Source organism: Chiloscyllium plagiosum, chromosome 25 (genome assembly GCF_004010195.1).
Source record: "Chiloscyllium plagiosum isolate BGI_BamShark_2017 chromosome 25, ASM401019v2, whole genome shotgun sequence".
Classification (NCBI taxonomy): Eukaryota; Metazoa; Chordata; class Chondrichthyes; order Orectolobiformes; family Hemiscylliidae; genus Chiloscyllium; species Chiloscyllium plagiosum.
In genome coordinates this window covers 53,963,238-53,969,026 of record NC_057734.1, presented here as the reverse complement: position 1 = coordinate 53,969,026, position 5,789 = coordinate 53,963,238, and the positions used below count along the sequence as shown (strand labels likewise).

General features: G+C 35.9%; 1 non-coding gene across 1 annotated transcript; it reads right to left on the bottom strand.

The window, feature by feature from the left end:
• Window positions 1-4,003: 4,003 nt before the first annotated feature.
• trnav-uac lies at window positions 4,004-4,076 on the bottom strand. The gene has a single exon. It is a non-coding gene; the product is annotated as a tRNA-Val (tRNA).
• Between the last annotated feature and the right edge of the window lie 1,713 nt (window positions 4,077-5,789).

Below are 5,789 nucleotides of genomic sequence, written 5' to 3'. Positions count from 1 at the left end.
TTACGTATAGAACAAAAACATTTTAATTTGCATTTCAGAAAATGAGAAACTTCTGACCATATAGAATAATGGTATTCATTTTTTTATTTATAATGCACAGTAACAAACAATCCTGTCAAGCTGTCATTCCACAAGTGATCATAAGAATCATGTTTAATTAAGACTTTTGTTAACTCCCATCATTATTGTAATTTACTACTGAATTTTCAGAAGATTACACACAGTATCCAACCATTTAATTCCAATCCAATTATCACAATAAACATCTGATTAGTTTTCATCCCTGCCCAGCCTGGTTGGGAATGTTATGAAGGAGTCTTGTGCAATTAGGTCGTGTCTCTGTTACCAGACCAGAGGGTACAATTTCAATTCCCACCTTGTACAGAGCTGTTCCAGAGCAGCTCTGAATGTTGATTAGAAAATATCTAAGAATCGAATGAATTGTCTTTCAATTCAACATTATATATGCTTCCATTTGTTGTTCATTCCAAGAATCACGGATTTTCTTCAGTTCACTGAAGCAGAATGCATCTAATTTTAACTCAATCAATATTCGTTGGAAAATATTTGAGAATGCTGCACTCACAAAGATGAAATATGTAAAGTAAAGATATTCATTGATTTTCTTTTGTTCTGAAGAGCTGAGTTCAGACTGCACATAGAACTTGATGCTTCAAAGCAAAAATATGAGAAAAACATCAAGTTCTTCTTCAGGAAAATAAACAAATGCCACTTCCTACTATGTATCAATTTTTAGTTATTGATCTGATTATGAATTGCCTGAAATTTGTTTTTAGTTTTTCACTCACCTATTTATATTGAGTGTAAGATTGAAATGCCGTGAAAATATCCGAGAGCATTCATTTGAAAATTGAATTTGCATATTTCTCTCTAATCTCATTGACTGCATGATGTCTTAAGTGTGTTATGTTCAGCAAATCTAGTGAATACTAAAAATTGTCTAATCTTAAACAAGATTTTTCACACCCAGTTATCAGTCTGTTCCTAATTCATGTAAATATCTCAATTTATTGAAATCAATGTTCACACAAATCACTGCACATAAAGCGACACAAAGATATTCATCATCAGCTGATTACTATTCAGTGGAACAACCTGAGAAAGTATCTTATTTTGCCTTGGAAAAATGATAACAGTAAGCATTTATTTACTATTCTACGCAGTTAATGCAATTGATGTGTTATATTTCAGTTCAGTCGTTAATATTGATTTATATTGTTTAAACCAATAATTCTACTTTATCACGGATATTGACTGTACTACAATAACATTGGTAACCAAATTTTTGTCATTCTAACAGTTTTTAAGCTCTTTTTTGTTATGTGTGTACAAAAGACAATTAAAATTATAACCATTTTTATTACAAATTGAACAAACACTGCATTTTAAATTTGTGAAATTCCTACATTTTTGCAAAAAGGTTAGTCTTCACTGTATATGTTACATTAAAAAACTGCTATTTCAAATCATGCGTGCTACAAAATGATTATTGTTTTCATTCCATTGTAAGAAAAGAATTGCTTTGCCCATGTTGATTTTTTTGTCATTTCTATTCCAACATTATTCATCATTGTACAATAATGACAACATGATTCAAATGACTGATATACCACATGTCATTGACTACATTGTTTGTTCAATTTCAAGCTCACTTTCTTGATCTACTAATTCTCTTCCTAATTCTGACACAAATCTTTAAACATTTATCATAATATTAATCATATAAATCGATGTACCATATCTCTACAAGGAATCCAGTACGTACATTTTTGACTTTTTTTAAAAAAGAAGCATTTTGCTCAATAGTCACTGAATGGCTCATTTTTCTTCAATCCATAAAGCTCGGTACGATGTTTTATTCCTCAGTTTACTGATCTTAATAAATATCCAATCAACATCACAGCAAAGTGCTTTTGAAATATTGAATCAATTTAATTCTTCAAAAGACAGCATTAATTATCAAGTCATTGCCATTACAATAATGGCACAATTATTTAAGAAAGGCTTTTGAACAAGTATAGTGAGATTCACATTTAGATTTAATCCATTATTTCTGAGTACTAACAGTACAGTATGAAAATGCATTTATTTTTCAGGTCAACTACCCCACAAGGGAACCAATGACTTCCCATCCAACGTCATTGTAAATATCTGATGTTTGCTCATTTGAATGATCACGGTAATCTCAGCCTTAAAATTCAGGAAAATGTAATTACTTTTTACTGAATTAATTCCAGTTCATTTCCAGACATTGCTCAATCACTTGGAAAAATATATTTTTCATTATTCCTTAATGTATTGACAGACTTTGATAAATCAATTGTTGCTGATTTATAATAAAAAAAATAATAATTATGCAATCTAGTAGGTTGCGCAAATGTGGAATTACGGGACAGTACATGAACCACTGTAAAGATATTGCACGGCACAATCTCTCAATCATTGTAAATATCAATTTTTATTTTACCTTTTGAAACATAGTTGAATTCAGTTATTTATTTGACTTCAATGCTCACATTTATTGTATTTGTAATCATAATACGACTTATGGATGTTTCATGCAACAAAATCGAATGAAAAAGAATTAGCATCTCTTTATTCTTTCATTCAACAATGGCAATAAATTTTGACTTTTTAACTTTTGAACATTTTTGGAAAAAAAGCATGTTGTCTTCAGTTGAATGCTTGCATTGACTCACTAATTCTTGGTGTCCGCTACTTATTCTCTTTGGGTTCCTATGAAAAGGAATTAACTAGTTCTCCTGGGTGTAAATTCCTGGAAAATATTTGAGAATGTTGTGGTCTTAAAGGTGACAAGGCTAAGTGATCGTAAGTCATCAGTTATTTTGTGAGAAAGAGCTTGATTCAAACATTTCGAACACACACGCAATTATTATTATTCTGCTGTGTAACAAGGGGAAAAACAAGTCGCTTTCTTCAATATTAATTGAATATATGCCACTTCCAATTATTCATTAGTCAGCTAATTACCTACATTTGTTATTAAAAATTGCAATTCGTCTAAATATTGTTATGACCTTTGACAAATTAAAAGTTTAATTATTGGTCATTCATGAATTGCCGGGAATTTGGTTTTATTTGTTTTCCATACACCTATTCGTATTGAATGCAAGATTGACATGCTTTGACAATATCGTTGAGTGTTCATTTGAAACTTGTTTTTTCGTATTTTTCACTGATTTTACTTATTGCATAAGATTACATGGTACCTCAGTGGTTAGCAATGCTGCCTCACAGCGCCAGGGATATCGGTTTGATTCCCTCCTCGGGTGACTGTGGGATCTTTGCACGTTCTCCCCAAGTCTGTGAGTCTTTGCTGTGGTGTCCTCCCAGTTTCCAAAGATGTGCAAGTTAGGTGAGCTGGCCATGCTAAATTGCACATTGTGTTCAGGGATATGTGTACTAGTCAGGAGTAAATGTGATGAAATATGATCGGGAAAAGTGTTTGGGTGGGTTACTCTTTAGAGGGTCATTTTTTTTCAAACAAATGGCCTGATACCACACTTAGGTAACAGGGGTGCTTTCATAGCGTCGCTAGTACTAACATGCGGCCCTAGATCTAAGCAATGTTGGAAATGAAATGGAGGAATCGACAGAGAGGCTACAGAATGACATCGCATCCATTTGGTTTTCTTTAAATCACTGACAAGCAGGGAAATGTAAACGGGGAGGGCGAGTGGGGAAGTGAGGCAGTTGCAGCTCTGGTGAAAATTGCAAAGGTAATCGGATGCGTTTCTGGATAGGATGGTTTAGAGGGATTGGGGCCAAATGCTGGGGAATGGGACTTGTTTAATTTTAGCTATGTGCTGATCATGGACGAGATACATCGAAGTAACTGTTTACAATGCTTTGCACAGTAATTAAATGGAGTTGCAAATTCGAAGGCAGGTTTGCAGATGGGAAAGCAAGCAAGAAAGCTCCGTTTTTGTCTATGAGAAAGGCTGCAGTTGAAGAACAAAGCCGTTTCTGCCCAGTTTCGAACTGGGGACCTTGCGCACGTAAGGCGAACATGATAACCACTACACTACATAAACAAGCCGCCAAACACCCTGCAGTGGCTCAGTGGCATCCAGCACTGAAAGTTGAAACCATTCGACATTTCACCTTTCTGTTTAATGGGACTTTCACCTCGTTGTTTAATGGGACTTATTTAATTTTGGCTATGTGGTGAGCACGGACGAGATGCACCGAAGTACCTGTTTCCAGGCGGTGTACCCCAATAACGTCGTGTTGCTTACATCGGCTTTAAAGGATTACTTTTTATCGGAGCTTGTCGTCGCAGTCTGTGGCACAATCATTTAGTCTGTTCGACTGCTCACGGGAAAGGTAGCATTGTGAAACATTGCAGAAACGAACGACTTCATTACTTTCGCTCCGACTGACCATACTCCGTGAAATTTTCCCAGATTCTCAGTTGAGGATTTTTGCAGCTGGAAGTAATGTATCGAGCGAATCGCAAAACAGAAAGCACTTAACACGGAACATAAACAAAACTGGCAAACCAAATGCATTTTCTGACACAGCGAAGCATGAATGCTAAATGTGAGACAGTCCAGGGGCATGAGCCATAAAGTAATCACACAACTAACAACAGGGCAATTCCAAACTACTCTTTCAAACATACTGGAGCCTGAGTGCACCACCACTTCCCAAAGCATAGGCCTGAACTGCTGAATCTCTCCACATCAGGGAAACTCCTCATCTGTGGAATCAATCGAGTGAAAATCTTCTGAAACTCCTCCAGTGTAACTACATCTGTCCTGAAGTCAGGGCAACAAAACTGCAGCGAACCCCGGTTGAGATCTTACAAATACCTGGGATAATTATAGCAACAATTCGCTTGTTTTATAAACTATTATTTTGGAAATTAACGCTGAAAATACATTTGTCAGTCCGATTGCCTGTTGTACCTGCATGCAAGTTTTCTGTGGTGTTTATGAGTACACAGAACTCCCCTCTACACGTAACTAGACGAAGGTTTCTCTCATTTTACATGGGAAGTTGCCTTCCTAATCCTCTGGTAAAAATGGTTATCTTCATATTTATCCATGTTACAGTTCTTTGCCAAATGTTTCCCCATTCACCAAACGTATTCAAATCCATTAGAAAATTTTCTGCATTTTCATTGCAACATATGTTCCCGTTTACTCTAGTGCCATATGAAAATCTGGCTTTCACATATTCTAAACTCTCATCCATGTAATACAATAGCTTGCAATATTGTTTAGATCTGAAGTCTGAAATTGATGGCAAACCAAAAGATACCAACCAAAAATATCCACATCGCTGTTCAATCTCTCTGCATCGTTGTGTGACTCCACAATCATCTATCCAAGCTAATAATTCCTCCTGAACCCATGTGCTCTTATTTTAACGATTACCCATTTGCGAAGCACTCCATTCAATGCTTCCTGGAAGTCCAGATATATTGAATCCCCGGGATCCCCGTTATCCACATTGCACATTCCATCTTTGAAGAATTCAAACAAGTGATTCAAAAATGATTTATTCTCCATGAAACCAGGCTTTTGAAGATCTGCTCCGACTGCTGTGTTCGATTCGTGCGTGGCATAACTGAACCATTCGGTTTCTGCGATATACACTTGATGGACTTAATGCCCTCCTGGCATTCCTAATCTCGATGGCCAGACTATCCTGCTCGTGTCCCTGAGTAATATGTTTTGCTTTCCCTCTTCCTGTTGACGTGTAAGATGGTTGAGGACTGATGGAATCAGTTAATATGTAAC